Genomic DNA, 11,503 nt, shown 5'->3' with positions numbered 1-11,503 from the left:
TAATTGGGGTAGAAAGGTCAAATTGCCCTTAGGGAAGAAAATATCTAAAACTCAATCAATTTTATTCGGGATGTCGCCGCGGCGAAGAAAACTTCTGTCGCCGCGGCGAAACTGTCCAGAGAGTTTCTCCCTTGGTTTCAACACATCTTCGCGCGGCGAAGATTCTTCTTCGCCCGGCGGAAGCTCGGCATACAACACTTCTTCTATTTTCAGCCACTAGGGCAAACATTCAACACAACTTTCAATCAAAATATTACCAAAACCAAACAATCCAAATAAGAGCGGAAGAGGAAACAATAACAACGTACCTTATGTGGGGCGTACATTATCATATAATTAAAATCAATTAATATAATAATATATAACATTTAATTAATAATAATAATTCATTTATATATACAGAGATATATTTAATATAATCTCACTAATTTAATTTTAATATTAAAATTAATACAGGCAACAACCTCAGCAAATTTAATTGCACCGTGAAATGATCAAAATGCCCTTTTATCCTAAAGACGAAGATACCCTTCCACAAATGATTCTTAAATTACCTTCTAAGTGTGTGATCCGTAGGCTCCTCATTATATCGGCAGTGTGTAGTATCGCGATTAACACCAATTAATCGTCTCACTACACACAGACCAAGATTGGCCCCTAGCAAGGCATCATGGCCACCCGATAGATTCAGATTCAGCGAAACCACAACCTGCCAACAGTTTGGTTACCATGCAATCAAATCCTTTAATCAACTGTTATCTCATCGAGATTAAGGTACAAAAAGAATGTCAACCTCAGATATCCTCAACATGTTTGTATTCAGTTACTGGACCAATGACATGAATATTAAATTGGATTAAGCATCAACTCAATCCCACTGTGGCCATAGATTTAGTATCATTGCCATTTACTGAATTACCCAGTGAGATAACTTCTCCCGTACCCAGGAGTGATGAATCCTTTGTTGATCCACCATAGTCTCGATACACTTCTCAATGTAGCCAATCATTACCGTATTGATAGCTCTAAATAGAACTATGTTAGGCTAGGGTCAAACTACACCAATTGGTGCACAAGGCGCTCCGGTGATCTTAAGTCTAAGGATCACATGCACTACCATTCGTTAGAGGATTTATTCCATAGACATTGGGGTTACCATCTATAGACATTGGGGTTACCATCCATATGGAATCCTCTGATGGGTTTGTCCAGTGAACTTGCCTCTAGCAAGCACCCATACGTTGCACTAGGTTGTCGGCAAACAACCTTGACAAGTGAGATCAGTCACTGCCTTTCGACAAGGTCGTTCAACACTATGATAGCCTTATCGTATTATCTGTGTCCGTTGTCAGAATAATATTGGGGCTACGAATGTTTCTTGAATGACCACCATATGTGATCATAGGGCTCTCACTATCAAGATTTGAAACACTTGATACCCTTGTCATAGTTCTACCATCCTAAGGACATATATCATCACATACATAATATAGAAGAATAGGCCTTTTATGGATAAATAAACATTTATCACAGAGTCAATTTTACAATAATTGATTGGCTCTAGGACACCTACTCTAACAATCTGCCACTTGCACTATAGCCAATCATTTATGTATTTACTACTGAATGACCTTAAGTGTTTTTCATGCTTCTGCTGCGACAGAGGCTTCGTTAGTGGATCGGCGAGATTTTCATCAATTTCTCTCAACCATTTCTCTGATGAGATAAAAATGTCTGAGTATGTGTTTGGACTTCTGGTGAGACCATGGTTCCTTTGCTTGAGCAATTGCTCCATTGTTGTCACAATAGACATCTATCAGATCAACAATCGTGGAAACCACACCAACTTCGGTGACAAACTTCTTAATCCAGACTGCCTCCTTGGTCGCATCTAATAATGCAATATACTCAGTCTCCATTGTAAAGTCCGCTACAGTGCTTTGCTTGGAGCTCTTCCAGCTCACTGTACCCTCATTGAGACAAAATACAAACCCTGATTGCGATCAGTAATCATCTTTATCCATTTGGAAACTAGCATCACTGTATCCTCTTATAGTGAACTCATCTTCCCCTCTATAAACCAAGAACATGTCCTTAGTCCTCTTTAGGTACTTAAGGTATTCTTGATAGCTATCTAGTGATGCTCACTTGGATCCGATTGATATCTACTACAAGTGCTTAACCCATATGAGACGTCAATCCGAGTACATAACATGGCATACATGATGGATCAAATTGCTTACGCATATGGGATCCTCTTCATTCTATCTCTATCATCGTGTGTTTTAGTACACATATCCTTAGAGAGATAGACACCATGTGACATTGGAAGAAATCCCTTCTTGGATTCTTCCATACTGAATCCCTTTAGTACCTTGTCAATGTATGTACTCTGACTTAGGCCAAGCAACCTATGTGATCTATCTTGGTAGATCTTTATTCTGAGGATGTAGGCTGTTTCTCTTAAGTCTTTCATGGAGAAGCACTTGGATAACCAAGTCTTTACTGACTGCAAGTTCAGTATATCATTCCTGATCAGAAGTATGTCGTTGACATACAACACTAGGAATGCCACTACGCTCCCACTCACTTTCTTGTAAACACAGGGCTCATCTTCGTTCTTGATAAAACCGAATTCTTTTACGGCTTCATCAAAACGAATGTTCCAGCTCCTCGAAGCTTGCTTGAGTCCATAAATGGATCTCTGCAATTTGCATACCTTCTTAGCTTGCCCATTGAGAACGAAACCATCGGGTTGTGTCATATATACATCATCTTCAAGGTTTTTGTTCAGGAAAGCCATTTTGACATCCATTTGCCAAATCTCATAATCATGATATGCAGTAATCACAAGCATAATCCGGATGGATTTAATTATGGCAACCAGCAAAACGGTTTCCTCATAGTCAATACCATGAATTTGTTTGAAACCTTTGGCAACCAGTCATGCTTTATAAGTGTGCACCTTGCCATCCATGTCAGTCTTCTTCTTGAAGACCCATTTACACTCTATGGGTTTGACCCCTTCAGGTGGTTCCACCAGAGACCATACTTGGTTCTGGTACATAGAGTCCATCTCAGATTTCATGGCTTCAAGTTATTTAACGGAATCTGGATCCAATACAGCGTCTTCGTAGGTTCTTAGTTTCAACGTTAAGAATATCCTTATTGTTCAAATCAAGAACATATAATCCGTTATATAACCTTGCAATTCCAAATATAATACCATTTAAACTAAAGGACAATAATCCATTAGAAATCTCAAAACGATATCCTATATTATCCAAAGCAGATATTAAAATAATGTTTCTAGAAATCACAGGTACAAAATAACTATCTTTTAGTTCTAATAATAAGCCCAAAGGCAAAGACAAACAATAAGTCCCTACAACTAATGCAACCACATGTGCTCCATTTCCAACTCGTAGGTCTATTTATGTCTGGGCGAGCAATCTACTCTACCTTAGTCCCTGTACATCAGTACAAATGTGAGTACCACATCCTGTGTCAATGACCCAAGATGTTGAAGGAGAGAAGTTAATCTCAATCATAAACATACTTGAAGTCAAAGCATCTGACTTCTTCTTGTTTGGGAGGAAAGCCTTGCAGTGCTTCCTCCAATGGCCAAGCTTGCCACAATAGAAGCAGATTACCTTCCCACCTTCCAACGCCACCCGCAGGCTTGAGAGCATCTTGTTCTTTAGGCTTGGGCTTAGGATTGGCCTTGCCCTTACCCTTTCCTTTATTGGCAGCTACCAGTAAAACAGGCTTGGACTTCTTCAAGTCTTGCTCTACAGTCCTTAGCATGTTTAAAAGCTACGACAGGGTTTTCACCATAATGTTCATATTGAAGGTCATTATGAACAGTGCATAAGAGTCAGGCAAGGATTGCAGAATTAAATCCACTTGTAATTTTGCATCCAACTCAAACCCCAAAGTTTCAAGCCTCTCCATGTGCTCGATCATTTTGAGCACATGGGGGCCCACTTGGGCTTCCTCGGTCAGGCGACTTCCAAACTGTGCTTTTGACACCTTGTACCTCTCATGTCAAGCATTCCATTCGTAAAGCTCCTTGAGGTGTAGAATAATGGTAGCAACGTCCATATTCTTATGCTGCTTTTGCGGCACTGGTGTCATCGATGCTAACGTCAAGCACTGAGCGCCATTAGCATCATCAAAGAACTTTTGATGAGTATCCTTTACTTCCTAAGTGGCATCAGGATCAGGCTCAGCCATGTATGACTTATCAAGGATATACAATTTCTTTTCGGACTTAAGTATAATCCAAAGATTAAGATACCAGTCCAAGAAATTGGATCCATCCAGCCTGTTTTCTTTCTCGATTATCGGTCGCAAGTTCATAATGCTCATTTTTAAGTGAATATACAATTCAGAAAAGTAAAGTCAATATAATGTTTATTATTTCTTAATATGATTTTTTATTAAAAAACACTCCCACTATTTTCCTCAAGCCAATAGCCCTCACTATTAACTTAGGAAAACCCGTTGGCTTTCCTAGTGGACTGAGATCCTATCTGGCCCATTTCAAACCTTTGTTGTGGCTAACAAGCCAAAATGGGTTGATTAGGTAGGCCAACAAACTTAATCCACACCAGTTGATAGCTTCCACTACCAACCTCAAATGTGAAGTAAGCCAATAAGCCAATCACACAATCCCATGGCCTAGCCATCGTCCTCAAGTGTGATTCCCAAAATTAGTAGAGTGGACACTACATGTCTGTAATACCCAAGATGTCAAAGGTATGTTCCTAACTCAAAATAGTCCTCTAGATGTTAATTTTATGTTAAAACGCATAATATCTAACTAAGGGCAAAATAGTCGATTCATTTGGAACAATTATCCATAGAAAGGCATTAGGGGTGAAATGGTCATTTTGCCTATGGATAAGCATTGAAAAAGTGAAGGATGAGTAGGCTTCATTGCATTTAATGGCATTAATTAGGTAATAAATATGTCTAGTGTGAAATGATCAAAATGCCCTTATGTGAAGAATTAAGGACTTATGAGTTATACAACTAAAATAATTGGGCCAATTGCATAATTTTGGAAAATAAATGAAATATTTTCCTATAAATGAGATGAAATTCGTTCAAGCCAAGGGAGAGAGCCTTTCTTCAACATTTCTTCCATTTTCTCTCAAATCTTCCATGAAACAAGCTTTCTTTCTCTAAGTTTTAAAGGAGTTTTGCTTAATTTTTCAAGGAGAACAAGATAGGAGCCTTGGATCTTCAATTTGAAGGGTTTAAGGTAAGGATTAAAAACTTTAGTTTTTGATGTGATTTGAAGATTTGAGGTAGATGTTTGAGGTATAATGTCATATATGTAGGATTAAGGTGTAAAAGAGTCAAAGGCAAAGGATTTGTTGGAGGAAGTCTTTAAAAAGGTAAGAAGAAAACCTCCCATGACTTTAGGTTTTATGCTAGGGTTTGTAGATTTTTATGAAACCTTAAATTAAGGCTTAAAGGCATGGAATTAGTTGACGGCAAGTGTAGTTGAACTCATTTATTCTACTTATTGCTTTGAATTCATTATACATGAAGTTATTGCTATTTATGTTTTATGAGTTGTTTGTTTTGATTGAGAAAATGAAGTGTGGATACTGATTGTGGCAAAACTTGTAGTATGGAGGCCACTTGTATTGATGGTTGCTATAGAAGTGTTGGGTGTTGTTTGCATTAGCTTACAATGTTATAGCAATAATGGATGATTATGAATCGATTATTAATGTATTATTGTATTTATGCCAGGTACTAGGTTTACCCATTAGTTAGATATCTTGAAAGATATACATGGTCATGATATCAATGCATGATTAATGTTATGAATGGCATGAGATGCAATGTTACATGTTTTAAGTGAGTATGTGAGCAAGAGGTAATGTAAATGGATTGTAATCCATAGATGAATTAAAACTATTAAGCTCACCAAAATATGGATTTACATGCCATAAGAGTTAGAGATTCATATAACATTGGAAACGCGTGAATATCCTCGTATACGGTTGAGGAAGATAAATATATGCTTAGATGCTAAATAATGCGTAAGCACGCCTCCCGATGATATGAGCTCTAGATGAATTTGAGGCTAGATGATATGAATTGCTTAAGATGCAAAGAAAAGTCTGATAGCTAGACATTAAATGGTTCATATGCGTTTAGTAGCATTACATGAGTTATGATGTTATTTACATTATGCGATGATTTATGCTCATGTTAGATGATTTTAGATGTTATGTCATGACATGTGATGTGCGTGTACTATGTTTACATACTTATTTGTATGTGTACACATTGATGTTATATAGCCATGGGATAAAATGATGAAAGACATATGAAATAGAAAGAAAAAATAAAATAAAATAAAATAAAAGGGGAAGTATCCCTAGATGTAAAAGATAAGTGATTTGTTAACAAATATGTTTAAATAAAGATCAAATAGCACATTTACAATGAAACGGATCATTCCTTACTGAGCGATTAGCGCTCACCCTTTTATTGTTGATTGCTTTGCAGGTAGACTAAAAGCGAGGGATGCTAGAGACAGCGGGGCTACACGTGAGGGGAGATGATTTATTGTCATCTTGATGTAAATAATGTAAATGATAAATATTTGTGAAGCACCTTTTGGAATAGTCCACCCTATGAATATGTTTCGAATGTGTATTTTATGGATAAATTCTTAAAGTTTTGAAATTATATGTTTGGATCCTGCATGAAATTTTATATGTATGTATTGGATATTACTACTATTATCCTTACACAGATATTTTTTCTAAATACAACTCGTTTTTCAGACATGTATCCTCAAGATTCTCATTGAGGCATATTCAGAGGATACCTGACTGGAGGGGGTTTTACAATGTCACCACATACACTCAACATGTGTACTTCCCTACTATGCCTATGACGTGTTTATCAACCTTCGATGTGGCGAACAAGCAAAACTGTCATTTTAAGTCGACCCATCATCATTAAGGAAAACTCCAATGAATTTTAACCTCCCACTGGTAAAAGTGTACCCTTTGCTGTGGCGAACAATGTTCCACAATGGTTGATTAAAACCATGGTGATGGAAGGCATACGTGACTTAATATATCTTATTTAAGGGTTTTTATTTAATGTCTCACCAGATTATTATCTTTGTTAGAATGACATTGTTTGGCATGTTATTGAACATTCAACCTTAGCATGCATTCTAACCAAAATGAAACGTGCCAGTACATGGCCCACTAAAACTGATTTCCTTGAGCATAGAGGAATCAGTGGGTCAACCTAGGGTTTAAAAATAAATCTTGGATCTTCAAGTTATTTATCTTCACAGCTCCTTCATTTCTTCTTCACGATCATTACAATAATTTTATAATAAAAAAACCTATTCTAATTTATATCAATAAAATAGAAACCTCGCATTACATACGAGGGGAGTGAGATGAGGAGAAGAAATACATGGAGATTTAAGAAAGAGAGGCATGTCATGCAGGTCCTATTTGTTTATAAAAATTACAAAAAAACCCAATAAACAATAAACAATAAACAATAGGTCTAAGGCTTATGTACCGGGCACCATGCAATTATCAAACAAGAACATTGCATACATTCAAAAACAATTAATTTTTGAATTGGGTGGGTTGAATTATCAAGTTACCACCTTAAACGTGCAAAATAAATATTGGGTTTAAAGGTTAAAAAACTACAATTTAGCCCTTGTGCGAAAAACGGAATAGTAGGTTTCTTGCCGCGGTGAAGAAATTCTTCACCCCGCGAAGTTCATGTACACATGGTCATTGCAGCAAAATTTTATTTTGCCACGGCGACCGTGAACTTCCAGAAAACACAAATCGTTCCAAAGAGTTTTATGTCGCGGCGAAGTGTTATTTCGCCGCGGCTAACGTCGCAATACAGTGAATCAGGCACAATAACGTCTTTTGCAATTTTTCACATAATGACACAGATCCAAATCAAAGTGAATGCTAAACATTCGACCAAGACACCAACCAACCAATGCACATTCAATCAACACATTATTTAATCAATTGATTAATTAAGACATTCAACATACATAATTTTTCCAGATTTAAAAAAACACTTCAAATCATGCAATAACATGTTATCAAACATCAATTAAACAATATAACCTAATACCTGAGGCTCTGATACCATTGTTAGTAATTGATCTACCATACGTAGCAGAAAAACAAAAATTCAATCGGTAAATCAATTACCTTTCTTTGCCAAGATCCGAGAATAGATTATACCGTTTACATGTTTATAAACAAAATATGTATAAAGTAAATCCATTCAAGGATTAGAATACTTATGTACGTTTGGAGGCTCCTCTGAATATCTCTGACTTCGGATAGAAATACTGTTCATGGTTACTATTCACCGTCTACTGTTCATGTGATTTTTTGCCAATCGATCCAAAGTAGGATCGCACTCACGGAAGTCCACACAAAGATAATCTGTATAACCCTTGATTATTTTGCTAGAGCAATCAAGGGCTTCAAGAATCAAGAAAGAGGAACAAGAAAAGTTTTCTTCTTGAGGGAGAGAGAGAGATAGGGTGGCTAGGGTTATAATTGAATGAATAATTCCCTTATTTTGTTTTAATTTTAAGTTGCACTTATATAATGCAACAATTAAAACCCTATTCCACTTAGGAATAGTCATGGGCTCCAACCCTAGTTCACCCTTGCAACCAAACACACCATTTATGGTATTTTAATTAATTAATTATTATTATAATTAAAATCAATTAATATATAATAATATATTAACATTTAATTAATAATAATAATTCATTTAAATATGTACAGAGATATATTTAAATATAATCTCACTAATTTAATTTTGATATTAAAATTAAATATAGGCAACAACCTCAGCAAATTTAATTGTACTGTGAAATGACCAAAATACCCTTTCATCTTAAAAGACGAAAATACCCTTCTCACAAATTTATTCTTAAATTATCTTCTAAGTGTGTGACCTGTAGGCTCCTCATCATATCGGTAGTATGTAGTATCACAATTAACACCAATTAATCGTCTCACTACACACAGACCAAGATTGACTCCTAGCAAAGCATCATGGCCACCCGATAGATTCGGCTTTAGCGAAACCATAACCTGTCAACGGTTTGGTTATATTGCAATCAAATCCTTTCATCAACTGTTATCTCATCGAGACTGAGGTACATAAATAGTGTCAACCTCAGATATCCTCGACATGTTTGTATTTAGTTACTAGCCCAATGACAAGAATATTAAATTGGATTGAGCATTAACTCAATCCCACTGTGGCCACAGATTTAGTGTCGTTGCCATTTACTGAATTACCCAGTGAGATAACTTCTCCCGTACTCAAGAGTGATGAATCCTTTGTCGATCTACCATAGTCTCGATACACTTCTCAATGTAGTCAATCACTACTGTATTGATAGCTCTGAATAGAACTATGTTGGGCTAATGTCAAGCTACACCAATTGGTGCATAAGGCGCTCCGGTGATCTTAAGTCTAAGGATCACATGCACCACCATCCGTTAGAGGATTTATTATAGACACTAGAGTTACCATCCATATAGAATCCTCTGGTGGGTCTGTCCAGTGAACTTGCCTCTAGCAAGCACCCATGCTTTGCACTAGGTTGTTGGCAAACAACCTTGACAAGTGAGATTAGTCACTACCTTTCGACAGGGTTGTTCAACACTATGATAGCCTTACCGTATTATCTGTGTCCTTGGTCAGAATAATACTAGGGCTAAGAACATTTCTAGAATGGCCACCATATGTGATCGTAGGGTTCTCACTATCAAGATTTGAAACACTTGATACCCTTGTCATGGTTCTACCATCCTAAGGACATTTATCATTACATACACGATATAGAAGAATATGCCTTTTATTGATAAATAAACATTTATTGCAGAGTCAATTTTACAATAATTGAATGGCTCTAGGGCACCTACTCTAATAGGGGCTCACCCTGGATGGGCTTTGACAGCCAAGGGGGCTACCCCAAGTGTTTCTTTCAACTCTTGGAATGCTTTCTCGCATTCCTCTATCCACTTGAAATCCTTGTTCGCCTTTAGCGTTTCGAAGAAAGGTAGGTACCCGTTTGTAGCTTGGGAGACAAACCTACTTAGTGCGACCACTTGCCCTGTCAAACTCTGAACCTGCTTTATGTTAGCTGGGTTCTTCATGTTAAGGAGAGCTTGAATCTTGTCTGGGTCGGTTTCGACACCTCACTGATTTACAAGGAAACCTAGAAACATCCTTGAGCTTACTCCAAAAGCTCACTTCAGAGGATTAAGTCTCATTCGGTATTTTCTAAGGATGCTGAACATTTCTCCAAGGTGTTCCATATGGCTTTCGACGACCTTTGATTTGATGAGCATGTTGTCAATGCACACCTCCATTGTTTTGCTAATTTGCTTGGCAAACATATTGTTCACCAAACGTTGATAAGTCGCTTCAGCATTCTTCAGGCCAAATGGCATTACCCTGTAACAATAAATACCTCGGTCAGTAATAAAGGAGGTGTGTTCTTCATCAGGCTGATACATCAGGATTTAGTTGTATCCCAAGTATGCATCTATGAAGCTTAGTAGTGCATTCTTGGTTGTTACATCTAGTAATTAATTGATCCAGGGTAGCATAAAGTTGTCTTTGGGACAGGCCTTCTTCAGATTAGTGAAGTCGACACAAGTCTGTCACTTGCCATTCGACTTCTTCACCAAGATCGGGTTGGCAAGCCAGTTTGGGTACTTTACTTCACTGATGAAGTTGATGTTTAAGAGCTTATCAACTTCATCTTTGAGTACTCAGGACCACTCAACATCCATAGATCTTCTTTTCTGTTGAATTGGCTGAGCCCTTGAGTTGACGTTTAACTTGTGGCACATTACCTCAGGGTTGATTCCAACCATGTCTGCATGTACCCAAGCGAACACGTTGAGGTTTTTCTTTAGGAACCCCCACAAGATTGTTTGTTAGCTCATCACTCAAACTGTTGCCAATTCTCAGCACATGAGTTGGGTCTTCCTTGCTGACAGATACCTCTCGCAGCTCTTCGGTTGGCCTTGCTGCAGGCTTCTCTTTGTGGATGCGAGGATCTATAATGTCTTCCAAAGGTTCGAGCTTTGGCTTAGACTCAATGATGACCATGGTTCTTGGGAGCAACCATTTTTGTACAACATGAATGGTTCGATTGTTACATTCCCTGGAATCTTGCCTCCTGATTGTTACAACCCCACCTAGAGTTAGGAATCTCATTACTTGGTAGTGCACCAAGGTGACTGCGCTTAGGTCATTCAAGATCGGTCTCTTGATAATGACATTATATGTGATCGGGCAATCGACCACTAAGAACTCCGCCATCACCGTCTTGATCTTAGGCTCTTCCCTAAGAGTCACGAGCAAGTTGATTGTTCCCTTGGGGACTAAGCTATCCTCAGTGAATTCGTAAAGCGGTGATGGACAT

The sequence above is a fragment of the Pistacia vera genome, unplaced genomic scaffold (assembly GCF_008641045.1).
Source record: "Pistacia vera cultivar Batoury unplaced genomic scaffold, PisVer_v2 Contig447, whole genome shotgun sequence".
NCBI classification, from domain to species: Eukaryota; Viridiplantae; Streptophyta; class Magnoliopsida; order Sapindales; family Anacardiaceae; genus Pistacia; species Pistacia vera.
This window is presented reverse-complemented; position numbering follows the sequence as displayed.